This window comes from Ambystoma mexicanum, chromosome 5p (assembly GCF_040938575.1).
Source record: "Ambystoma mexicanum isolate Mex_15411 chromosome 5p, UKY_AmexF1_1, whole genome shotgun sequence".
NCBI classification, from domain to species: domain Eukaryota; kingdom Metazoa; phylum Chordata; class Amphibia; order Caudata; family Ambystomatidae; genus Ambystoma; species Ambystoma mexicanum.
In genome coordinates this window covers 1,175,103,946-1,175,131,846 of record NC_090930.1, presented here as the reverse complement: position 1 = coordinate 1,175,131,846, position 27,901 = coordinate 1,175,103,946, and positions in this window count along the sequence as shown.

Genomic DNA, 27,901 nt, shown 5'->3' with positions numbered 1-27,901 from the left:
CCTCCTCCCTGGCAAGGGAGCAGTCCATCTCCTAAATCAGGGGGTGGTGATACATATTCCAATTTGATCCTGACGTCCAAAGCAACCCTTAACATGGTGCTTACCTCTCTTTTGACCCAAGGTGACAACATTAGAGTATAGATAAAAAAGCATGCTGACATTTTACATAATATCTTGAATCATCTGGACACGTGCCTGCACAACTAACCTTTGATTATGGGTGCGGGTGAACAGAGAGAACTTGTTTCAAATGTGATGAACTCAAATATTGGGGTTATATAACAACCTTGCTTCAGTTCATTGAACCTGCATTAGATATAATGGTAAAATGGCGAAAGTGGTCTGCAAGTGATATTCCTGGTGACCTGGACGTTTTGCTGCTGCTACTATACCTTTAAGCCTGCCTGGAGGCTGGGCTTCTATCCTGCTGCCTGCTGCGAACTTGCCTTAAATCCACCATCCACTGTGAAAGCGGCCGTGAAGGAGGTCCGCAAGTGGTGTTACCGGTGTTCGCAGGTGGGGGCAGGTGCCTCATTGCGTGGAAATCCCTGACGGAACTGTCTAAAAGTGCTTAATGATGAAAAAAACCTACCGGCGCCCTGCGGGACACAGTGAGCAAGGCTGGGAGCTCACGTATGAGATTACAGGTGAGGCAGCGCTGCCACTCACTATTGTCAAATACACCTCAGAGCTTACCCTACCCAACAACAAACTTGAGCACTTTACCTTTAAAACAATCCCATCTTCAATTTGGGCTGAATGAACAAATTAATGTTCCATTTGATCGAACTCTATCAACTATTTGTACCGATTCAATAAAAGAGAGGAAGCCAAGGAAATTCCCGGCTGCAGCTGCATACCATGATGGCAGACATACAGACTCTGACAGAAGTTGGGGAGGGGAGAAACCCCCATCTCCTACCTGCAGCTCATCAGCCGGGCTTGCGATTGACGAGCGCTAACAGCTGGCTGGCTAGAGAGGGGCTGATGGAGTCAGGAGCAGAGCTTCCATCGGGTCTCCCGCTTACAGCCAATCCGCAAGACTCCCCAAAGCCTTCAGTGATGATCTTGCTGGAGGGAATAAGTGAAAAACGGCTGGCGGGGTGAGTACACTAACCGAAGGGAGCTTTGCTGCCGAAATGACCGGCTAGCGCTACCCATGAAGTCCTGTCAAACGTTAATGAAGGGGAGCATGAAACGGAAAGCAAGGAAAGGAGGGAGTCCATGGGCGTGGGCTGCCTTGGGGTGAGCCCCATAAGTCCCTCCGGGCTCCAGCTCCCAAGGCTCCTTATGCCGGACCAAATAAGTGGAAAGGGTCTCCACTTTCGATGGAGGTACCCCATGCGGAAAAGTCCATAGGAGTTGATCCTTTGACTCAGCCCAAAAATCAGAGCCTTAACCAGCCTTTACAGGATCAACAAGGCCATAAATACGAGATGATCAGGCTCACTTACAATTCCAACTCAGACGGGACTGGAAGAGGATTATGAAGTAGCCACGGACCAAGGGTCTCTGACTTGGGAAGAATTTGAAAAATTGGGATGTCTTCGATGAAACCCCCCTAATCGCCGGAAGGGGTGAAAATTCAGAGAGAGCAACCATGTACAAGGCTGGGAAACACAAGACATGGCCCGAGAGACACTGGAGGGGACTGGAAAGACATGAGACAGTGGATGATAAGCTCTTATCCCCAAATCCAACAGGAAGTCTGCCCACATGAAATTTGAGTGACCGTATCTGAGTAAGTCAAAGCTCGCTGATAAACTGATCAAAGATATTTTAGCCCTTACGGGGAAGATTGCCCTTGAAAAACTGAAAAGCCTGTCCTTTATTAAGGACAAGATGGCAGCCTTAGACAGTAATCCAAAAAGGCCACCCACAGTGGAGAAGTCCTACAACTATGCTCCGCAAATCTGGAGGAATCTCATAAAACACAATCACCGACAGAATCAAGTCCAAATAACATCCGACGTTCCAAATGTGAAGAGTTATTTAGAAAAGAAAGGATGGAGACCACTACACATAGGCAAAACACAGTTATGGCAGCCCTTACAATAGCGGTCAACCCTTTCCTAAAATTATTCGAAACAATAAATGAGTCCCTGCAAGATTTACTTGTGGCTAACATTAAATCTAAGGAACAGATCAGCAACCTCGAGATTTTCACTGAAAAAACTGAACATAGGCTGGACAAGAAAGCTGAACAAATGTGGACTTGGCAAACTCGTCTTGGAGATCAAGCTAGAAGTTAGTCAAACGAGAAAACTCTTCTAATGGAAGCAATTCTCGAGGACTGTCAGTGGATGAGGAGTCCCTACTGCTCCGGTAAGGAGCGGTATATTCAAACCACAAAACCTGCTCTACCAGGCGGAGACTGTCTCCCAGACACTGAGAACCAACCTTCCAATGCTAATAAAAAAGTTCTGCAGGATGGAGACCAGAGCTCATTAAAATCCTCAAGTAGAGGCGGCCCACTCCAATTATCTAAGGATAAGTCGACACGGCTGACAAAAGATGCTTGTGGTTCAAAGGAGAAAGACCAAACTCAAATTGCTTCCGCAACAGAAGTAGAAGTGGAAAATTCCCCCAAAACAAGTTTTTTGATTTTTCAAGCTGCTAATCCAGCAGCAAATCAAACGAGAAGGAATCGACTAGGGGGAAAAAATCTAAAAACCAAGTCCGAAACCGGAAACAACAGGGCTCAAGAGCTTTAAGGAACACAAGAACACCACCTAAATTAGATGATATACAATGTGCCAAAAGACCCAGAAGAGAATTGGTGCTAAAAAGTAACCCGAAAGAAGGTAGAGTGCAAGATGCAGACTGGCAATTTGAAAACTCAGTTGATGTTTCACAGATATCGGATGCATGTCTAAGCGACCTTATTGAAGTCCTGGAAAACAACAGGGAGGTAGAAACGTGGGACAGCTTTAGCTCGATGGACTGGTAGCAAATGAATGATTACAAAGGGGATCTGCCAGCCACAAGGAATGGTGATCATTTGACTCCAAGCTGTCCCAAACACATTACAAAGGATGGGAAAAAGCTGCCAAGAAAAGTGCTAAATGAAACCGATAAAAGGCTGCATGGATTTAGAAGAAATGAGTATGCCTGAGGACTACCAAACATTAGAAGATAAAAGGAAGGGATGTGAAAAAGAAAACAACTTAAAAAGAAATATGAAAGAAGTAGTAAAAAATAGAAAAATGGAAGCTAAAGTGCATAGCAAGTTCAATATCCCAACTCTGAAAGTGAAAAGAGATGCCTCATTAGAAGCAAAAAAAACAACAAAGAAACAAAAAATCCAGCTAGAGAAAACTTTGAAGGGCTTAAAGAAATTCATTCTGAATCATGAAACAGTAATGAGCCTTTCGTGGCAGATCCCGACACTATGTTTTATATCATCGGATGACAGAGTAATTGTGGAATTTCCGAAAGAAAAGAGATTGGACTTGGTGATCCTACATTTAAGATCTGATATGATTAAGTATTTGTTGATGGAAATGAAAGACAAATGATCTAAACTGGGATATGACCTGATGGAAGTGAAGAATCTGGGCATGACCTGGGGCAAATGTACATCTCAAGCATCGAAAAGGGGCCTAGTAAAGCCCCACCCAGATGAGAAGCGGGAAAGGAATGTCGACATTAAGCCTACAGTTGGTAAGGAACATAGTAATTGTAAAATTGAAATAGGACTCAAAAAGGACGAGAGCTGTGGAGCTCAAAGGGAGAGGAAAAAGGATGAAAAATGGGAAATTGCAATGAGTAAAGTGGAAGCCCGACCTCTGGTCCTACCATCAAGAATCGATGGGAAAAATATAGTTTTATTATTGACAATTGTAGAAAGCCCGTAAAAACGAAAATAAACATTAAAAAAAGACCACAGAATGGAGGTGATTGGTCATGGATGGCCGAAGCCCTAGTGGCAAAGAAGACACAATAGACCGTCAATGGGAACCAGACCAAAAATATGCATATTGCCTTGTGGAATACACAAGGCATTAAGCATTAATGTACAGGCAAGGACAATTTTTGGACATTATGAAATTGTCTGCCGCCAAGAAACCTGGGTACGGGAGATACTGATATGTGATGATTATGAGGTTTATATGAATCCCGCTAGGAAAGGTGAAAAGGAGAGACCATACGCAGGCCTTTTAGTTATGCTCAAAATAACTTGTGAATTACATGTGTTAGAGCACTACATCCCAAACCTCTTTGTACAGATCCTGACGATTAAAATAGGATTGGCCACCAACAAGATTAAGATCCTCTTAACCAACTCATATTGGAGTGAAAATAAATGCTTAACCAAAGACTTCATCGATGATACCATGGGACAAATTGATACATCAATGATAGAAGACCCCAATCAAATAATTATTCTCTTGTTTTGTGGTCGGAAACACATGGCAATGCATTAAGAGGGTAATTCTTAGAATCACGCAGAAAAGTGTTGCAAGCGGCTGGCGCAGAGTGTCCGCGTGCGATTGACTGCGCCAGGCACGTGCGCTAAAACCGATTTCCGCGCACAGCGTATTCATGGATTTTAGGCTTCCAAACCAGCCGTGGCGCAGAGAATCGCAGCGACCGTGCAGCAGCGCCAGTAACGCCCCCAAGAACGCCCACGCGCAAGGAAAAGCCATCAAAATCGCTAAATCATCGCAAAGGGCTGCGCTAACCCTGGACCAGTTCACCGGGCTGGCAGACAGCAAACGCCAAGCGGGGAACGTGTATCGCAGGGGTGCGCGGGAAGTTCCACACGCGACTGGCCCCGTGCGAGCAGGGTACGTGTATTACATGGGTGCGCGTGAAGTTCCACACGCGATTCCATCAGGGTACGTGTATTCCAGGGGTGCGCGGGAAGTTCCACACGCGATTGTCCCAGTGCGAGCAGGGTACGTGTATTTCAGGGTGCGCGGGAAGTTCCACACGCGATAGTCCCAGTGCGAGCAGGGTACGTGTATTTCAGGGGTGCGCGGGAAGTTCCACACGCGATTGTCCCAGTGCGAGCAGAGTACGTGTATTTCAGGGGTGCGCGGGAAGTTGCACACGCGATTTCAGCAGGGAATGTGTATTTCAGGGGTTCTGGGGAGAATTGGCCGTATGGGTCCTCCCAGGTGTACGCTCCACAACCTCCACGGCCCCTGCAGGCAGCCCACACCACGGGGGACTACCCTGCACCCCTGCTCATGTCCCGCAGGCAGCCCATCCACCATGGGCATGCCCACCAGCCAACCCACATGTCACCTTGCACTACTGATCAACAATGCATGTCTCCCACCACCCCCACCCCCCAGCAGTGCAGGGGCAGCCTCCAGCAGGCCCCCACTCATGTCTCCCACCACCCCCACCCCCCAGCCACCAGGGGCAGCCTCCACCAGGCCCCCACTCATGTCCCCCTGCACCCCCACCCCCCAGCCACCAGGGGCAGCCTCCACCAGGCCCCCACTCATGTCCCCCTGCACCCCCACCCCCCAGCATCCAGGGTCACCCTCCACCAGGCCCCCACTCATGTCTCCCACCACCCCCACCCCAGAGGCCACCAGGGGCAGCCTCCACCAGGCCCCCACTCATGTCCCCCTGCACCCCCACCCCCCAGCCACCAGGGGCAGCCTCCACCAGGCCCCCACTCATGTCTCCCACCAACCCCACCCCCAGCAGTGCAGGGGCAGCCTCCACCAGGCCCCCACTCATGTCTCCCACCCCCCCACCCCCCAGCAGTGCAGGGGCAGCCTCCACCAGGCCCCCACTCATGTCCCCCTGCACCCCCACCCCCCAGCATCCAGGGTCACCCTCCACCAGGCCCCCCACTCATGTCTCCCACCACCCCCACCCCCCTGCCACCATGGCCACCCTCCAGCAGGCCCCCACTCATGTCTCCCACCACCCCCACCCCCCAGCCACCCGGGGCAGCCTACACCAGGCCCCCACTCATGTCTCCCACCACCCCCACCCCCCAGCAGTGCAGGGGCAGCCTCCACCAGGCCCCCACTCATGTCTCCCGCCCCCCCCACCCCCCAGCCACCAGGGGCAGCCTCCACCAGGCCCCCACTCATGTCCCCCTGCACCCCCACCCCCCAGCCACCAGGGGCAGCCTCCACCAGGCCCCCACTCATGTCTCCCACCACCCCACCCCCCAGCAGTGCATGGGCAGCCTCCAGCAGGCCCCCACTCATGTCTCCCACCCCCCCCCACCCTCCAGCAGTGCAGGGGCAGCCCCCACCAGGTCCTCACAATCCCCAATCATGTGCGTAATGGTCAGCCTCCACAGCCAAAAAGCCCTACCAAGTAACCCATTCACCCACATGGAAATGGAAATCACATGTTACACCCGCAATGTTCATGAAGCTAATGAACCCATGTCTGTCACACACAATGGTTGCAATTGAATGGGAAATCACCCAACATGACATGCATGAAACCAATGAGATGAAACCACACAGTGAAGTATGGAAACAAAATTGTATTGAAAAAAATAAAGAATGCTAAAGAAAGAAAACAAATTACAATGTGAATGAGAAAAAAGAAAAGCTGCATGTCCGTATGAAAACACAAAACGGCAAATCAGAATCCCAAAAATTTTGTCCAAAGTCAAATGTAAAAAAATCTCCATGCAAGGAATAACTATGTAAATAAATACCAAGGGTCCATGAGCCCAACTGAACAAAGGAAACCTACTAAAAAACCTACCTAAAAATCAACTATATACAAAAAGTGGAGCAGTGTCCGTCGACTCCAAATCATAATAAGAAAGAAAGGAAACCTAAAACTAAAGAACTATATACAAAGGTGGCGGGCAAGTCCAGCGGCTCACTCCGTGGTGTCCCGGGCCAGGGCATCATCGAACTCCTGTTCGATGTCCCGGAGGCGGTCCAGTTCCATGGCCCCGAGGGTCCGCAGGGACGACGCCGTGTCCTCCTCCAACCCCCTGCGGACTGCCTCGAGGCACTCGGCCCGCCTCAGGGCCCTCCGCATGGAGTTCTCCGCCCTGACCATTGTGAGCCGCGCCTCTTCCGCCCGCCGCCGCTCCGCACCTATGGCGTGGCCCAACCTCTGCCACACGGAAGACACTCTCTGTCCTGGGTCCCCCTGCCCTCCGGCCGATGCCTGCCCCTCCGATGTCGAAAGCCCGAGCCTTCATGTCTCCCACCATGTTGCTGCTGCTGCTGCTCTGCCTCTGCCCATGCACTGCCTCCTGCTGCCTGCACATCCTCCGCCGGCTGGGGTGCAGTTGTTGATGTGGCCACCCCTGCTGGACCTCCGACTCCCGACTGTGGCAGGGATGCCTCCTCCACCAGCCTGGCCGCACCGTCAGAGGCAGCTCCACAGGGCACCCAGGTGACTGATGGGTGGGAAGATGGCACAGAGGACGACTGGCGCGTAGGGGGTCCAGTTGAGGAGGGGGTCGGAGCAAGCCCCATCAGACAGCGGAATCCGGCCTGGGTGACCTGTCCCAGCAGGCTGACGTGGTCAACGAGCCATTCGAGATGACGTGCAGTCTCTCCATGAAAAGACTGCAGGTCACCTCGCATGGCCCGTTGACGCAACGCCACACCAGCCAGGACAGGCTCAACCCGGACCTGGATGGCCACGTCCGCAGGCAGAGGAAGGCCAGTTGACGTCAGCTCATCCCCTGCCTGAAAACGGGTCTGGACGTAGGCATCCCTGCTGGTGCAAGATGATGCAGGGACAGGGTCGGGGACAGGATTGCACACAGGCACCTCCGCGGCGGCCTGTGCTGCCTCCTGTCCCTGGTCCTGCACTGCACCACTAGCACCAGTGGGATCCCCACCTCCAGACCCGTCCCTGGTGCTTGCACGGCCTCCTCCTCCACCAAACCCCCCACCAACCTGGATGACTCTGTGCCATCTTCCCCTGTTGGGCCCTGTGGGGTCCCAGCTGCCCCTTCTGCTGCCGAGGAGTCCACCTGCAACCTCCGCCTCTTGGTCCTCCCCCCGGCAGCTGCGGCCTGGGACACGGCACCGGACTCCTCACTCCCCGACGAGATGACAACACGGGAGGGGAGCCGGGTCTTGCGTCTCCGGCTGGCGGTCGGATCCCCGCCGCTGTGCTCCACAGCACCTTCTCCGCCCTCTTCATCAGTTGACGCTGCAGACAGGGAGAAACAAAACACAGGCATCAGGGCACTGTACAATGGACACATACACACATGACAGTTGCACATGAGTGGCATAGGCAAACCTCAGACATGGCATCACAATCCCCAACACACATGTCATTGCAACTCGCACACATGAGCCATACCACAGCCATATTGCAACTGCCACCACCATCCCTACACATACAACAGCATCAGCAGCCAAAGGGGAGCCAGACATCACATGCAACACAGGAAGTGCACCACACATGTACACACACCACCACACTTGCATGCATGTCTACACCTCTGCCAAGTGTCGCACTGTTCAGACAGGCATCCATGTCACATCTGCCAATCAGGCTTCCACATACCGCTGTCACATGCATCCATGTTGCATCACTGTTGCACCCTTGTCAAATACACACACATGCACATGTACACAGTGCTCATACTTGCAGCCGAAAAAACATACATGCCCGACATCACGGACATGTCTACTTACATACACATTCATCCAAACATGTGTGCACGCACAACTGCATTTGCCATGCAAGCCCACACACACAAGCACCATCCATGTCTCACACATTACAGCCCTCGCATGTGTCAGCCCCACGGCCCTGTACACCCCACCCATACTCGACCCCATACAAACAGATGTGCAACCTGCACAATACCGAATAATCACCACACGCACTGCTCACAATCAGGATGCATGTACACTCACCGCTCGACTCCAGACGGGTCTGCTTCTCTAGGACCTGGATGTGGAGCGCTGGGGATATGCGTTCCAGGACCCCCATCTGTTCTTCTGACAAGTGGCCCCGGCGCCCCTTGGCATCCGCTGCCTTCAAGAGGCGCTGGGCCTTGTTCAGGGTCCTGGACCTGAAGTCCTCCCAGCGCTTCCTGACATGTTGTAAGTCCCGGACTGCCACCCCCTCCGTGTTGATGGCAGTCACGATGTCAGTCCAGATCCGAGTCCGTCCTTCCTTGTCGGCGCGGGAACTTCCGAAGAGGGCATCATACTGCCCCAGGACTTGCTCCACCTGGACACCAACTTCGGTGGCACTGAAGCTGGTGCCCCTCTGCCTCTCTGGCCGGGGGTTGTCAGTGGTCACAGATGGTGTTTGCCCCGACATGACAACCCCAGAGGCAGGAGTGGGTGGGCAACTGGGTCCTGGGGCTGGGCTGTGGAGCGATGGAATTCCAGTCGGGAGTCTTCGGTTCCAGCAGGGGTGGTCACAGCAACAGCACCCCTGGCTGATGTGCAGGCAGCAAATGGCAGTGCACGTGGGCAGCAGGCAGTCAGGCAGCAGCAGATGGCAGGTGGGAGCGTGCTCGGGGCTCTGGGGGGCAGTAGTTCGGCCTTCTGGGCAGGAGCGTGGTCTTCCGTGTGCATACGCGTGGCCAGTTTGGTACAGAGTGATTTGGCACGTGAAAATCCTGCACTTCAGCGTGAAAATCGAGGAAAGGCCCTTAGCGCGTAAGCGCGTCAGCACGCATACGCGAATCTATTGGACCAAAGGCCCTCAGCGCGTAAGCGCGTCTGTGACCCGCACAGGTGTTTCCCACACAGCACGTGATGACAGAGCACACGTGGAAAGACTGCACGTCAGAGTGTCATCGCGTGTGATTGGTGGAAATGGCCCTACACGCAGAAGTGACAAAGCGTGTAATTGGTGGAAATGGCGCTAGCGCGTACACGCCGCGTAAGTGACGCTGGACGTGTGGACCTGTATAAAAGGTACGCGTAGAACACCACTTCCTTGTACGTGCTTTTCGTGGAGAGCGAGTGGGTGAATTCTGTACTTCTTGTCGTTTAACACGCGATTTACTTCACAGCGTTTCAAGTTTGTATTCCCTGTTACCTCTGACAGTTTTTTCTCTTTTTTCTCTTTTACTGGTTTACCTGGGCCTGTTCCCTCAAACAGTGTTCCCTTCTACTGTTGTCCTGTCTCCTCAGACAGCGTACAAATCTTCTTTTGGCGGGGGTGTTGCCAACCAAACGCGCTCCTTTTTCACGCTCTTTTTCCTGCCAGACGGTGAGTCACGCACGTATCTAACATTGTGCTTGCCCCGTGTGTAGCCTACCCCTTCAGAGGTCATTCTAGGCTGCGTGCGAAACGCATACGTTCATTCTTGTGTTACTGGGTGCCACAGCGTAGTGCAGGTTTTTCTTTCTGCACACGTGGTCTAGGAGGGGTTGCGTGCACGTCATCTCCCTTTTTTGGGGCTCCTGTGCGTAGCGTGACCCGTCATCTTTCCCCAGGGGTTACAATCAGCCTTGCAAGAGCACTAGGGTACAATTACCATCTGGTACCCAACCCCTTTGACCCCCAATTGCCCAGGACAATATTTTACAGCCACTCCCATACGCACATTAACATCAGTGCCATGGCTGGGAGGCGAGGATTCCGTAAGGGTGGCAAAGGTGGAAGAGCCACAAGTGGTGGCCGTGGTGGATCCGGTAGGGGACGTGGTCGTTACTTGCAGGGTGAGCCTGTCCCCCCATGTGTGGAGGACCAGTCAAGGGCACCCATAATCCCCCCCCCCCTCCCATTGAGGCTGATGTGGCTGACACCATCCATGCTCAGCCCTTCTTGGACCAGCCCATTATGGCACCAGACCTGGATGACTCCATGGCTGACTTCCAGGTCAGCAGGCCTATGACACGTGCGCTGGTGCACGTTGATGTCACCATGCCACGTGCATCTGGGGCAGCAAGGTCATCTGCTGCACCAAGTAGGCAGGGCGGAGAGGCTGCAGGGGCAGCTGCGGCTCCATCCACCCCAGCCCTCACACACCCAGCCCGGACAGTGTCGGTCCTAGTCCATGCTGCTGACATTCCCCCTGACACCATCACACTAGAGCCAATGCCTGCACCAACTCCCATGCTGAGTGTGCAACCCCACACTCCTGATACAGAGTCCACCAGGGCTCCTGCCCCTAGTGTCCAGAGCGGCGCAGGACACTCAGGATCACCACCACCTTCCAAGCGGAAGAGGAAGAGTGCTCGTCCGGCCCAGGCTGATGCCCCAGACACGGCTACACTGTCCGGCCCGTCCAGGAAGCCCAGCTTCATGGATGACGAACTGAATGCACTTGTCGAGTATGTTTCCGCACATGACAACGAGATGGTCATTGTTGCAGGATCCAAGACCACACCGGCACAACGCCAGGCACACTGGCAGACCATTGCGGACATCGTAAGTGCCCTTGGAATCGTGAGGCGCACAGCCAATGATTGCTATAAGCGCTGGAATGACCTAAAGCGCAGGGCAAAGAGTAAGCTGGCCTCAAGTCATGCCGCAACTCTAGTGACTGGAGGTGGGTCTCCAGTAGTAGACACGGAACTCACTCCACATGAGTCAGTCGCTGGGACCTACGTCACGGAGGAACAGATCCAAGGCGTGGGAGATTTGGCTGATTACGAGGCATTGTCCAGTGAGTGCACATGCATGTGTGTGTCATCCATGTGCATGGTGTGTGTGAGGGCTTCTGTATGTGTGCCCGGTGAGAGTGTGTGCGCCTGAGTCATATGGGTCAGCCATGTGCTTCATGCAATACATCCTGTGCAGCTGCATTTGGCCATAGCAGTATCCCTTCTGCCAACAGTAGACATCTAGCCCAACTGCACGCCAGTTGCCCTTGAAGTGTCACCTTGCCACAACATAGTTGCTTAATTTTTCACTATTCATTTAGTCAGATTGTTTGCATTCCACCACTTTTACTAGGCATGTCGCAGTCCTCTAGTCACATGTCTGACATGGCTATGGTAAAGTGGAGTGACTTTGTTACCTGGATATCATTTGTTCAAACATGTCCCTGTGCAATTGGACCATTTCGGACTGGCAGCTCCAGGTGAAGAATCTGACCTGTTTGAATTAGGAAAGCTATTACATGCGGGAACTGGACTGAATGAATAGGTGCTGCCCTCCTCTACATCTTCACTCAATAGCAATGGTACATGCCACCTGTGTGATGGCATGTGTGTTTCACCTGGCAATCACAGGCCAATGTGTGATGCCACTGCCAGGCAGCATGCAGAAAATGTGTTCATCTTCCATCTTGGTGTCATCAGTGTGTGCCATTTGCCTGCCCTTCATACGCAGTGAGGGTGCATGCATGGGAGGGTTTTAGTCATGTGGGACATGTGTCAAACAAGTACTGGTTCTCTTGCTTCTCAGCCCTCATTGTGTGCCATGGTGCTAATGCCTGTTTCCATTTCTTTGTTTTCATGTCTTTGCAGGGGAAGACGCACCTGATACTGCTGGGGTTGTGGAGATGGTGCAGACCCAGGAGGGGTCCGAGGGCCAACCAACCACCAGTGAGGGACGTGGTGTGGTGGTGGGTGAGAACCCACAAGTGCTGCAGGTCGTGCTCTCAAGGGGTGTCTCTGGCTGCACCTCCCCCGAGCTGTACTCAGGTGTTGATTCGGATGAGACCTACGTGCCGTCGCAGGTGAGTGTTCCAGGGAGGGATTCTGTTCTGTCCCACCCACCTGCACCAGGGTCAGAACCCTCAATGGGGATGTCAGTGTTGGCAGCTACGCCTTTGGTGGTTACGGATGCAGGGTCACACTCCGCGACATCTGATCCTGTTCCTGGGCCAGCAGATCAGAGGGGGAATGCAGTCCTGCAGCCTCAGGCAGTGCCGGCACAGCAAGGCGCAGTTCGCCTTGCCCCAGACAGGTGTGGTGCCCGCCGACGTGGTGGCCGTACGCCACCTGGCAATACCGCATGGGAGCAATCCATTTACGGTATGGCAACCCAACAGGCAGCATCATCCGAGATGATGGCTCAGGCCATGGATAGGGTGGCCACTTCCATTGTCCCCCCTGAAAGGCTGATGGAGCGACTAGAGCAGGCAACAGACTCCATCTGCCAGTCACACAGGGAGGACATGTTGGGGTCCAACAGGGACAGGCGGGCGGCACTGGCGACTCTGCAGGAGGCCATCTCCATTGAGACCCAGGGCCACAGGGAAGCCCTGAGGCAGGAGCTCCTTCACCTCAGGACGACTCTTGTTGAGCTTGAGGCTTCAACACACCAAAGGACAGAACAGCAGCTGGAGCGTCTCACCCGTACGCTCTCAGCTGAGATGCAGGCAACGAGGGCGGAGGTCCGGGCATCCCGTGAGTTGTTGCATGGGGACCTCCGCACACTCATCCTCCAGAACCAGACCTACCACACCCGCATGCTTGCAGCCATGGAGGAGCAGACTAGGGCCTTGCGTGGGCTGCCTCCCATAGTGCAACCACCTTCGGATGCAGCTGCACAGGGTGATAATAGCAATTTTGTTTCCATACTTCACTGTGTGGTATCATCTCTTTGGTTTCATGCATGTCATGTTGGGTGTTTTCCCATTCAATTGCAACCATTGTGTGTGACAGACATGGGTTCATTAGCTTCATGAACATTGGGGGTGTAACATGTGATTTCCATTTCCATGTGGGTGAATGGGTTACTTGGTAGGGCTTTTGGCTGTGGAGGCTGACCATTACGCACATGATTGGGGATTGTGAGGACCTGGTGGGGGCTGCCCCTGCACTGCTGGGGGGTGGGGGTGGTGGGAGACATGAGTGGGGGCCTGCTGGAGGCTGCCCCTGGTGGCTGGGGGGTGGGGGTGGTGGGAGACATGAGTGGGGGCCTGGTGGAGGGTGACCCTGGATGCTGGTGGGTGGGGGCGGTGGGAGACATGAGTGGGGGCCTGGTGGAGGCTGCCCCTGGTGGCTGGGGGGTGGGGGTGCAGGGGGACATGAGTGGGGGCCTGGTGGAGGCTGCCCCTTGTGGCTGGGGGGTGGGGGTGGTGGGAGACATGAGTGGGGGCCTGGTGGAGGGTGACCCTGGATGCTGGGGGGTGGGGGTGGTGGGAGACATGAGTGGGGGCCTGGTGGAGGGTGACCCTGGATGCTGGGGGGTGGGGGTGCAGGGGGACATGAGTGGGGGCCTGGTGGAGGGTGGCCATGGTGGCAGGGGGTGGGGGTGGTGGGAGACATGAGTGGGGGCCTGCTGGAGGCTGCCCCTGCACTGCTGGGGGGTGGGGGTGGTGGGAGACATGAGTGGGGGCCTGGTGGAGGGTGGCCATGGTGGCAGGGGGGTGGGGGTGGTGGGAGACATGAGTGGGGGCCTGCTGGAGGCTGCCCCTGGTGGCTGGGGGGTGGGGGGTTGGGAGACATGAGTGGGGGCCTGGTGGAGGCTGCCCCTGCACTGCTGGGGGGTGGGGGTGGTGGGAGACATGAGCGGGGGCCTGGTTCCAGGCTGCCCCTGGTGGCTGGGGGGTGGGGGTGGTGGGAGACATGAGTGGGGGCCTGCTGGAGAGTGGCCATGGTGGCAGGGGGGTGGGGGTGGTGGGAGACATGAGTGGGGGCCTGGTGGAGGGTGACCCTGGATGCTGGGGGGTGGGGGTGCAGGGGGACATGAGTGGGGGCCTGGTGGAGGCTGCCCCTGCACTGCTGGGGGGTGGGGGGGGTCGGAGACATGAGTGGGGGCCTGCTGGAGGCTGCCCCTGCACTGCTGGGGGGTGGGGGTGGTGGGAGACATGAGTGGGGGCCTGGTGAAGGGTGGCCATGGTGGCAGGGGGGTGGGGGTGGTGGGAGACATGAGTGGGGGCCTGCTGGAGGCTGCCCCTGGTGGCTGGGGGCTGGGGGTGGTGGGAGACATGAGTGGGGGCCTGCTGGAGGCTGCCCCTGGTGGCAGGGGGATGGGGGTGGTGGGAGACATGAGTGGGGGCCTGCTGAAGGCTGCCCCTGCACTGCTGGGGGGTGGGGGTGGTGGGAGACATGAGTGGGGGCCTGGTGGAGGGTGGCCATGGTGGCAGGGGGTGGGGGTGGTGGGAGACATGAGTAGGGGCCTGCTGGAGGCTTCCCCTGGTGGCTGGGGGCTGGGGTGGTGGGAGACATGAGTGGGGGCCTGCTGGAGGCTGCCCCTGGTGGCAGGGGGGTGGGGGTGGTGGGAGACATGAGTGGGGGCCTGGTGGAGGCTGCCCCTGGTGGCTGGGGGGTGGGGGTGGTGGGAGACATGAGTGGGGGCCTGGTGGAGGGTGGCCATGGTGGCAGGGGGGTGGGGGTGGTGGGAGACATGAGTGGGGGCCTGCTCGAGGCTGCCCCTGCACTGCTGGGGGGTGGGGGGGTGGGAGACATGAGTGGGGGCCTGGTGGAGGCTGCCCCTGCACTGCTGGGGGGTGGGGGTGGTGGGAGACATGAGTGGGGGCCTGCTGGAGGCTGCCCCTGGTGGCAGGGGGGTGGGGGTGGTGGGAGACATGAGTGGGGGCCTGGTGGAGGGTGGCCATGGTGGCAGGGGGGTGGGGGTGCAGGGGGACATGAGTGGGGGCCTGGTGGAGGGTGGCCATGGTGGCAGGGGGGTGGGGGTGGTGGGAGACATGAGTGGGGGCCTGCTGGAGGCTGCCCCTGGTGGCTGGGGGCTGGGGGTGGTGGGAGACATGAGTGGGGGCCTGCTGGAGGCTGCCCCTGGTGGCAGGGGGGTGGGGGTGGTGGGAGACATGAGTGGGGGCCTGCTGAAGGCTGCCCCTGCACTGCTGGGGGGTGGGGGTGGTGGGAGACATGAGTGGGGGCCTGGTGGAGGGTGGCCATGGTGGCAGGGGGTGGGGGTGGTGGGAGACATGAGTAGGGGCCTGCTGGAGGCTGCCCCTGGTGGCTGGGGGCTGGGGTGGTGGGAGACATGAGTGGGGGCCTGCTGGAGGCTGCCCCTGGTGGCAGGGGGGTGGGGGTGGTGGGAGACATGAGTGGGGGCCTGGTGGAGGCTGCCCCTGGTGGCTGGGGGGTGGGGGTGGTGGGAGACATGAGTGGGGGCCTGGTGGAGGGTGGCCATGGTGGCAGGGGGGTGGGGGTGGTGGGAGACATGAGTGGGGGCCTGCTCGAGGCTGCCCCTGCACTGCTGGGGGGTGGGGGGTGGGAGACATGAGTGGGGGCCTGGTGGAGGCTGCCCCTGCACTGCTGGGGGGTGGGGGTGGTGGGAGACATGAGTGGGGGCCTGCTGGAGGCTGCCCCTGGTGGCAGGGGGGTGGGGGTGGTGGGAGACATGAGTGGGGGCCTGGTGGAGGGTGGCCATGGTGGCAGGGGGGTGGGGGTGCAGGGGGACATGAGTGGGGGCCTGGTGGAGGGTGGCCATGGTGGCCGGGGGGTGGGGGTGGTGGGAGACATGAGTGGGGGCCTGCTGGAGGCTGCCCCTGCACTGCTGGGGGTGGGGGTGGTGGGAGACATGAGTGGGGGCCTGGTGGAGGGTGGCCATGGTGGCAGGGGGGTGGGGGTGGTGGGAGACATGAGTGGGGGCCTGCTGGAGGCTGCCCCTGGTGGCTGGGGGGTGGGGGGGTGGGAGACATGAGTGGGGGCCTGGTGGAGGGTGGCCATGGTGGCAGGGGGGTAGGGGTGGTGGGAGACATGAGTGGGGGCCTGGTGGAGGGTGACCCTGGATGCTGGGGGGTGGGGGTGCAGGGGGACATGAGTGGGGGCCTGGTGGAGGCTGCCCCTGCACTGCTGGGGGGTGGGGGGGTGGGAGACATGAGTGGGGGCCTGGTGGAGGCTGCCCCTGGTGGCTGGGGGGTGGGGGTGGTGGGAGACATGAGTGGGGGCCTGCTGGAGGGTGGCCATGGTGGCAGGGGGGTGGGGGTGGTGGGAGACATGAGTGGGGGCCTGGTGGAGGGTGACCCTGGATGCTGGGGGGTGGGGGTGCAGGGGGACATGAGTGGGGGCCTGGTGGAGGCTGTCCCTGCACTGCTGGGGGGTGAGGGGGTGGGAGACATGAGTGGGGGCCTGGTGGAGGCTGCCCCTTCACTGCTGGGGGGTGGGGTGGTGGGAGACATGAGTGGGGGCCTGGTGGAGGGTGGCCATGGTGGCAGGGGGGTGGGGGTGGTGGGAGACATGAGTGGGGGCCTGCTGGAGGCTGCCCCTTCACTGCTGGGGGGTGGGGGTGGTGGGAGACATGAGTGGGGGCCTGGTGGAGGGTGGCCATGGTGGCAGGGGGGTGGGGGTGGTGGGAAACATGAGTGGGGGCCTGCTGGAGGCTTCCCCTGGTGGCTGGGGGCTGGGGGTGGTGGGAGACATGAGTGGGGGCCTGCTGGAGGCTGCCCCTGGTGGCAGGGGGGTGGGGGTGGTGGGAGACATGAGTGGGGGCCTGCTGGAGGCTGCCCCTGCACTGCTGGGGGGTGGGGGTGGTGGGAGACATGAGTGGGGGCCTGGTGGAGGGTGGCCATGGTGGCAGGGGGGTGGGGTGGGGGTGGTGGGAGACATGAGTGTGGGCCTGCTGGAGGCTGCCCCTGGTGGCTGGGGGCTGGAGGTGGTGGGAGACATGAGTGGGGGCCTGCTGGAGGCTGCCTCTGGTGGCAGGGGGGTGGGGGTGGTGGGAGACATGAGTGGGGGCCTGCTGGAGGCTGCCCCTGCACTGCTGGGGGGTGGGGGTGGTGGGAGACATGAGTGGGGGCCTGGTGGAGGGTGGCCATGGTGGCAGGGGGGTGGGGGTGGTGGGAGACATGAGTGGGGGCCTGCAGGAGGCTGCCCCTGGTGGCTGGGGGTGGTGGGAGACATGAGTGGGGGCCTGCTGGAGGCTGCCCCTGGTGGCAGGGGGGTGGGGGTGGTGGGAGACATGAGTGGGGGCCTGGTGGAGGCTGCCCCTGGTGGCTGGGGGGTGGGGGTGGTGGGAGACATGAGTGGGGGCCTGGTGGAGGGTGGCCATGGTGGCAGGGGGGTGGGGGTGGTGGGAGACATGAGTGGGGGCCTGCTGGAGGCTGCCCCTGCACTGCTGGGGGGTGGGGGGGTGGGAGACATGAGTGGGGGCCTGGTGGAGGCTGCCCCTGCACTGCTGGGGGGTGGGGGTGGTGGGAGACATGAGTGGGGGCCTGCTGGAGGCTGCCCCTTGTGGCAGGGGGTGGGGGTGGTGGGAGACATGAGTGGGGGCCTGGTGGAGGATGGCCATGGTGGTAGGGGGGTGGGGGTGCAGGGGGACATGAGTGGGGGCCTGCTGGAGGCTGCCCCTGCACTGCTGGGGGGTGGGGGTGGTGGGAGACATGAGTGGGGGCCTGCTGGAGGCTGCCCCTGGTGGCAGGGGGGTGGGGGTGGTGGGAGACATGAGTGGGGGCCTGGTGGAGGATGCCCCTGGTGGCTGGGGGGTGGGGGTGGTGGGAGACATGCATTGTTGATCGGTAGTGCAAGGTGACATGTGGGTTGGCTGGGGGGCATGCCCATGGTGGATGGGCTGCCTGCGGGACATGAGCATGGGTGCAGGGTAGTCCCCCGTGGTGTGGGCTGCCTGCAGGGTCCGTGGTGGTTGTGGAGCGTACACCTGGGAGGGCCCAGACGGCCAATTCACGTGTGGTACTCCCCAGAACCCCTGAAATACACATACCCTTCTGTAATCGTGTGTGGAACTTCCCGCGCACCCCTGAAATACACATGCCTTGCTGAAATCGCGTGTGGAACTTCCCGCGCACCCCTGAAATACACGTACCATGCTCGCACTGGGCCAATCGCGTGTGGAACTTCCCGCACACCCCTGAAATACACGTACCCTGATGAAATCGCGTGTGGAACTTCCCGCGCACCCCTGAAATACACATACCTTGCTGAAATCGCGTGTGGAACTTCCCGCGCACCCCTGAAATACACGTACCCTGATGAAATCGCGTGTGGAACTTCCCGCGCAGCCCTGAAATACACGTACCCTGCTCGCACTGGGCCAATCGCGTGTGGAACTTCCCGCGCACCCCTGAAATACACATACCTTGCTGAGATCGCGTGTGGAACTTCCCGCGCACCCCTGAAATACACGTACCCTGCTCGCACTGGCCCAATCGCGTGTGGAACTTCCCGCGCACCCCTGAAATACACATACCTTGCTGTAATCGCGTGTGGAACTTCCCGCGCACCCCTGAAATACACGTACCCTGCTCGCACTGGGCCAATCGCGTGTGGAACTTCCTGCGCACCCCTGAAATACACATACCTTGCTGAGATCGCGTGTGGAAATTCACGCGCACCCCTGATATACACGTACCCGGACAAATCTCGTGTGAGACTTTCCGCGCACCCCGGTATACACGCACACGTATTTTTTGTCAGCGGGTGTCCGTGTTTGTGGGTACCCCTTTGCACGTCATTTGTCCTGGAGGGCCACAGTATGGGACATTCATCATGGCAGTATATAGGTGCTATTTGTTGGCGCACCTTTTGGCACACATTTCTTACAGCCGCAGAGACGCTACCGCCTGCTTTCTTGTGGCGGTCGTGTTTGTGCCTGTGCGCTGGTTTGACCGTGCGCTTTTTTGCCCTATTCTATTCCATGAATACGTGTTGTAGGCGAGCGTGTGGGCGTTCCGCGCACTTGTGCCCTGTACTTCCCCCGTGACGCCCACGTTTTGGCAAGTTGTTCCCCATTCCGAGTGTTACGCCCGTGTTCCGCCTACTTTTGTTGCGTGCGACGCGCTATGTGCGATTTTCGCTGTGGCCTGTGCGATTTTCGCTGTGACCTGGCGCACGCTGTTAGATGGCCTGTGCGCAAACGTGCGCCGCGCACTTTTTTATCGCACATCCGCTGGTTTTCTCACGCACGGCCTTCCATGAATCGATGTGCGCTGCTTTTCGTGCGATTTTCGCACTTGCACTGCGATTTTCGCTATTCCACTGCGATTCGCACGTTTTTGCCCCCTTGCGCCGCGCTAATTATTCCATGAATCGGCCTGTAAATCATTTGAAGTAAAAAAGCAAGTAAATAGTGATCATGCTCCCTTGGATATTGAAATGACATGGCCTGGGGATCAAGGCGGCCAGTCCAAAACAATTCCTGCGGAAGTAGAAGGGGGTCAAAATAAATTGAGAATAAACCGTGGGGCCCTTGCTCGATTGGCCAGACAATACAATTGCCATGTGATGAATAATCCAGATGAAGTAGATTATTACTGGCTGCTGATGGCATTAAAAACTAAACAAGATCCAACCAAGGTAACGATGATAAACAGGAAAAATGCTTATAGTAAAGAGCTGGTGAACAAAAGGAAAGAATATCGATCGCATCTACTCTGACTATTAAAAGGGAACAATCCCGAGAAAAGGGAGGATATTAGGATGTGCAAATAAGCCTATAAAAATTGGCGGAAGTCAACAAAAGCACAAAGAGCCCCGCATGATGCTGAGAGAATGCTGGCCACAGTTCTTGTCTGTAACCCAAGACACTTGTGGGACATTATAAACAATAGAAACAACTTCCAAGCGGCTGTTGCAAACAAAGAGGTATCAGAAGAAAGATAGATCCACCACTATACCTCCCTCTTTGCAAGTAAAGAATGCACTAAAAAACAAGAAAAAAACAAGAAAAAAACAACTCACGGCGTGTATAGTCAATTGACATTGCCCATGCAGAAATCATTTGCGTGATTAATAAACTCAGTTCTTCAAGGGCAGCCGGGCCTGATGGTGTCTCTAATCAGATGCTTAGGGAAAATAAAGAAAAATGGGCCGATCTTGTATATCTCCTGTGTAAACAGGTTATGAAAACAAGATCAATTCCATCATCATGGAAGGACGCCATTGTTGTACCGATTTTTAAAAAAGGGGACCGCAGTGAAACAAGGAATTACAGGCATAGAGCCTTATTAGATCTGATTGGCAAACATTTTGCATCTATACTCCTGTGCAAACTCAAAATTTGGGCAAAGAGGGCTGATATTCTACATAAACGCCAGACAGCTTTTGTAAGCGGAGTAGGCACATCCCTGTTCTGAATCTCCTGAAACAAAGAGCGCTTGAATCCAAGAGTAAAGTTTACCTTGGATTCATAGATCTTGAACAAGCGTTTGATGGCATTAGCCAGGATTTATTATGGGCAAAATTAAAGTGATGGAGATACCAAGAAGATCTTTTGGAAGCAATACAAGCATTGTATATGGATACAACTATCCAAATTCAGCTTTGCAAAGATGGCACCCTAACTAAGAAGATCATTACTTTCGGGGGATTGAACAGGGATGTGCCCTAGCACAATTTCTGTTTGTCCTTTATCTGGCGGGCATGACTGACTCCCAAATGTCAATCAGGGCCTTTCCACCAAAGATCGAAGATGAAGAAATTCCATGGATCCTATATGCAAACAATTTGGTCTTTATTGACTTAACGGCTATTGGACTCTAAAGGCACCTGAATGCATTCAAAGTTTACTTGGATAACAACGATATGAAGATCAACATAGAGAAGTCTGAGGTGTTGATTATGCAATCTGCCTACAGTAATTAAAAAAAGTTAAAAACCTTTAAATGGACTATCGAAAACAGTCCACTTGAAGTAGTGGATTCCATTATCTACCTTGAAATACGCATCAACAAGAATGTAAATGAGCTGGGTCAATATATGTTAATTAGGGAAAAACTATTGAAATTGACAAATCAGGGAAGAGCCCTGCACCATCGTTATTGAACCTTTTCTGTGATGCCCACTGTCACCTTTTTTAAGAAAAAGGTGACAGCAGTAATAACACATGGTGTAGAGGCCCTAATGAATCTCTCTTATAAAACGTGGCAGATATGCAAAGCTTTTTCTTTGGCGGAGGATATTGAGCCTACCGAATGCAGTGCCAGCAGCAACAATAAGATACAAGCTAAGACTGCAGTCATTAACATCAATTGTCTTGTGGAAATCATTCTCCCTCTTCCGTAAATGTGTCATAGATTCCCCCCAGCGCCTTTTAGAGATATTAAAAGGCATGGATTCAACAAACAAAAAAAATCTGCTGAGATGGAAACTGCGATGCAAAGAGCACTTAGATAACTTAAACATCGACCTGGAAACCCTTAAAGGAAACCCAAATAGGGTGAAAAAGTCAATTTTGGAGAGAGACCGGATCGAAACCATTGAACTAAATCGTCAGAGCAAACTATGCATAAATATCACCAGGGAACGGATAAAAGTAAATCAATTAACTGCCAGCCTATCTGATGAAATTCCCATCTCCTTATTATAGAGACTTATTGTTAGGATGCCGACTATAAATCTTGGTTTCAAGAGAACTGCTTCTTTTAAGAAAACAGATAACAGCCCAGGAAGCAGTATGTTGCTTCTGTAAGGAAATAGACATGATTGAAACAACTAGACATCTGGTGTTAACTGGCCCCTGCCTATTTGAGCAAAGAACAAAAGCCATGGGGGCCTATTCTAACAATCTTGATCCATTCAGTGAAAGTCAAGTATGGGAAAGGCTATTAACAGCTGCCAAAATGGGACAAACAATAGATGCCCTGAAATGTCTTGAGATTCTGTTAATAGATACTACTGCTATGCAAAATCCAAAGAAGGCAAATTCGAGGCCCTAGTTCCAAATGCTAAAAGACTGGAGCTATATTGATATAAGGACAGATAACTTTGGATTTATAGAAGGACTCCTCTTTTGAACTGATGATGTATGATGATGTATGTATGTTAAAGTTTGAAAGACAAACAACCACTAAAACATTAAAAAAAAATTATAATGGTAAATTCTGGTTTTGGAGGAAAATGCTTCTCTAAGGTTTCTATTTCTACATTGATGGAGGGTGAACTTTATAAGGCCAGTAAGGTAAACAAGAGAATATGCTTCCCAAAGAAGTTTGTAGTACACTATTGACCCTTAAATCTGGTCAGCATGATAACAAACAGAAAGTAGCTGTTTAATGATAAACTGAGAATCAAATAGCCGCAAACCGGAGTAGAACATCCCTTGGGCATTTTTGCAAAACATATACATCCAGGACAGTGACCAGTGTAATCTTACAAAAAAACACTTATCCCGACAAAAATTCACTTAACTAGGGATATAATGCTTGCTGATTCCTCCCCGGTGGTTCCTGGTATTGATAGTGACAAGTGTGTGGGAATTCTACCTATTCCAACATCAGGGGAATCTTGATCCCTAGTTCCCTAGTATGGATTGTCGACCTAATAGAGACCCAGGAACTTTCTTGAATAGCTCACACGATTTTGCAACCCAAAGAATGTATGGCTCGGTTAATATACAATGTTATGCAATGCTGGCAAGGGACCGGTCATTTCTCATGGGGTGACAAGGGAGGACACATCTTGGAGTGATTCTCTCCCTTAATAATGTTAAAGAGAGGTGTTTTGTGATTGGCTCTAATCACTCAAAATGCCACTTTGCTGGCATCAAATTTGACATTAGAGTTTGCCTTACTCGGAACAACAGACCTTAGCTACATCGATCAAATGTCCTGGCGTTAGTGCATGAAATTCTAAGCATGTGGCTGGTATCGACTGGGAACATAGAGTTGGTGGATTTTTTGACAGACAATCACACTGTTCTAGTTGCTGTGACAACCCTTTAAAGAATTGTAAGGAATGTGATCATATCAGAACAGGATACATTTTGTGGCATGAGATCTGATATCATGCAATTTACAGATTGGGGATGTTTAGCTATACTAGGGTTACCATTAGTTGGAGAGAAGCCTTCGTTGGGAAGTGGTAATATTGTAATGGCATGCTTTAGGGAGTTGATTGATTCCTGTAAAGTTGTTTTTGCGAAGGAGAACTCGCAATCTTCTTGCTTCATTCAGAACTGGTCTTGGATATCCTCTCTTCTAGGATCTCCATTATCACCGGAATAGCGCACCCAACAACACCTTTAGCTGTTATTTCTTATTTAACCATGGCACCAGGACCACAAGAGGGCTTTGACAGCTTCTGATAAATACTTCTTCATATTGTTTGCTTGCCAACTATGGATTTGCCCACACCGTGATGGTTTTCAAATAGTTTTTCAAGCTGCCACTTGAAGGAATCTTGGTCGACTTACCAGTGGTTTTTATGGTGTAGATGAAATATGTGTGACACTGCCATTGGGAAAACATATACTTCTATTAAGGGTATTTTGGCTGTTAACACTGTACACCATCCTACTACAGTTGCAATTACAGTCCTCATGGTAGGCATCTACTTGAATCAAATTAAAAGTACCCTTACTGAGTTCCAGAAAGAATGATCTGACATTTTTGGGGATTGGTATTCATTGGTCCCAAAGGGTTTACTTTTAGTGGCTAGAAATTTTAATGCAAAATGTAATGGCAGTCGGGGCTCCCTTGTTCTTCGTTAATGAACGATAACAGATTGCATAGATTATATGGACACATAAAATTGTTCCCCTACATAAAAGTAAAATGGAGGGAATACATGTTGCTAACCAATACATCAATATACGCAATACAAAAAAAATGTAGCAAGTACAAATTTCAGACGAGAGAGATTTAAAAAAATAAAAAATCAGGATTTAGTTTGATACCGTTGGAGTTCACTACTGAGGACACCCCGGGCCAAATTGTAAAAGCTGTGCTTAATTTCTACACAATATGTGGCAGGGCTCCAATACTTTCTAGCACGTCTGTGGCACATAAGGCCGGTTGATCCCTGCTCACCCTGCTGTCACAGTTGACATCACCCATGGCTGCACCCTACAGGGTCAATATATTTGGGTTCAAAGCTGAAACTCCCACCTGCACATTGAGGACATTGGATGCACTGACTGCAGCAGATGTGCAATTTACAGATACAAATTGACATAGCATACTAGCTGTGTCTCGAAAGTAAGGACACATTTCTTTTAAAACAGAATTGTTAACATTTTACGCTGATTATATGAGACATGTTGCCCATCTGTACACAGGAAAAAAAGAGCAAACACCCTTTCCTCTCATGGTAAATTGATGGAAAAATGCAGGAAAAATCATTACTGAATAGATGTACTTTCCTGCCAGTAAGCAGTGAGATTGCAGCAGTGTCTTCTTGTACAATGGCACTTGTGACAGGCACTCCTCTTCAACAATGGCCTTTCACTGACCTTGCAATTGTGTTGGGCCTGCTGGCTGGTGACTGTCCTGTTGTTGTCAACCCGCCCTGCTGTGGCGGTGCGTCAGGTAATTACAGCATTGAAGTTGCACCAGTAGCATGCAGGATGAATGGAGCAGTGCAAAATGTTGTTGCATTTCATGTGACTATGATTGACTGACAGTTAAAACAATACATTTGCAAAAACACCACAACATAATCAAGCAAACGCTGATAAAATAAATGCCACACGATCACAAAATAAGCACTGTGTAAAAGGCCTTATGAGTAATCTAAAGAGCTTTACACGTGATGTGTTGGTCAACAGATAACCACTGTGAGGCGTGAAGAGTGGGCATGTTATGCTCTTTGAGGCCCACATTCAGCAGCAGCATCGCTGATGCATTTTGGACCCATTGAAGACCCATTGCAATTTGGGCAGCCCTAGACAAAAATACACTCTGCTTGAAACAAAAGCATTTTCCAGTTGGATCCCATGTGGAAAGGCAAAATAGTCCAGAAGTGTCTTAAGAAAACGCAAATGGAAAAAAAAACAAGTGCTGGCAACACAATATTTGGGCAACAAGAGACAAAGACGCATCCTGCCACACCCACAGATTCTTGACCTCCAAGACAAGAGTTGGGCAAGCACCTAAGGTAGAGGGCCAGAGCGGAGGAAAACAGGCCATCACATCCCAAAAGAAAATCCCACATGAGATGTTTGTAGTAATGAAGTTGCTCAATGCTTTAGGCGGTTCTGCAATAAGCTTGGACCTTGCACACCTGGCCATAGAAAATGTTTCTTTGGGCATTCGTTTTTTACAACCACAAATGCTAAAGCAGCTTCAACACACATGAAAGAAATTGTTTCTCGTGTAACTGATAATACAGATGCCAGATCTCAGGTGCCAGCCTGCTTTTCTTAAACATAGCAGAAAAGACCCGCATATTGTGTCTGGCAGGTATAGCCTAACACTTCCCAAGGGTGCAAAGAAACAGAGGTGTCAAAGGTTGTTCCCTTTCGACTTCAGCTGTTTTTTAACACCCCAAACTGCAGAGGACCACACCTCAAACCAGGAAGAGCCGAACGTGGTGCAGTGACGAAGTGTCTTTTTGGTTTTGCATGTGGTTTTGTGTGTGTGCGTGTGTATGTGTGTACATCCTCTGAGATTTTATGCAGTGTTTGTCTACTGAGAACTTTGTGTTTTTGTTCAGAAATGCCCCTTTGAAGCAAATATTAACATGACATGACAGTGTGCTTTTAATGTACACCTTTCATTTGCTTTGTACATTCATCCACCTGTTAAGTGACTTCAATTCAACACTCCAACTAAGTCAATGCCTAGTCTGGGATGCCCAAGGGAAGCCCTTATTTATATATTTCTATGACAAGTTCATAGATCTGGATGATAAACCCTTGTATAACGCCCCTCTCTTTGAATCCCCCTGACCTCACTGAGACAAGAAGTAGGTTTGTTTTGCAAATTAAACTATATATATATATATATATATATATATATATATATATATATATATATATATATATATATATATATATATCACTTTTATGAATAAATTAATATTTGATAGCACACTTATGAATATGACAGTAATCAACACGGATAATATTACACTAGCACACTTTTTTTAATCACTTAGGAGTTGGTATAGAAAGGATAAGGTAGCTGAGAATCCTTTAGGGGTTCAAGGAAATGCAATGATGGAAAAGAATGCAGCACAGGGATAAACTGATATGGTTTCAACAAGAGATAATAGAATCACTTTTCCCCTTGTGGCAATTCACACTCCCCCTATGCAATATAAAGAGATGGAAGTAGAGCACACAATTTTCAGGACTATAATCAAATGCAATACAAATTCTAATTCCCCCCTAGCAAGCTTAGAGCAACCGGTATGCTTTTAAAACATGCAGAAATACTTTTAATGTGATTTGCAATGAAGTGAAAATATGCTAAAAATGATTTTAATTCCCTATAGGAGATTCAGGGTGGGTGACAGCTACTTTGAATTAGTTCCGGTCAACACTAGCAATTATTCAGGAATGATTATCAGGTTGAAAACGGAGTTCAGCAGTTGCAAGCAAAAGGACAGCTATTTTTGACAGGTGGAGAAAATTGAGTCAAATTGCAATCTGTGGCACTTTTCCCGAGTGCGTCGAGCGTGATTACGGAAAAACTATAAGGAGTAGAAAGTCAGGCTTGTTGGAAAGCTTAGATTCTTAGCTTTAAGATGACAGTTAAATCTCGTTCCTAGCACGTATGGTTCAAAAGATATGCACGATTTAGTGGAGGTAGATTCTCAGAAGTAAAGTAAGATTCAAATGACAAATGACACTTTCACAGGTTTGAAATCACAGAATGGACACATGATTTCTATGCAGTTCTAAATAGGTTGAAATGGTTTGAATTAGGTTATTCTAAACTAAGAGATTGGTTTTGCACAGCTCTGGCTGGATACACACTCCTAATTTTGGAAGGAATGGGCCTTGTCACAGATCTGGTCAACAGGTTTAGCTGTGGTTCTCTCTGCTCTGCTGGTCTGGATCTCTGGTTCTGGCAAAAGTTCTTGGCACTGTACAGCGGTCTGGTCTTCTATCGGCACTGCACAGCGGTCTGGTCTGCGTCTGGTCTGTGGTTCTGTATACAGCTCTGCTTTCTGGGTTCTGGCACAGGGTTTTAGCCAGAATCAAACAGCTCGCCCAGCTGTTGAATATCAGGTTGCAAAAGATTTTGAGGCCTGCTGAAAAGGATTCAGCTTGTGGATTGGCCCCCCTGCTTTAAGTTCTGGAGTCTTAATTCTAAGTTCTGGTCTCTGGATCTGTCTGGATTTGAAGTCTGGAGTCTCGAGTCTCCCGTCAAAGTGCTTTGCAGGAAAGTTGAAAGTGAATGTCTACCTGGGTCTCAGTGGCTCTTTTTATGTCTTTTGAAAATGGGTGTGTGTGTGGGCATAACTAGGCCTGCCCC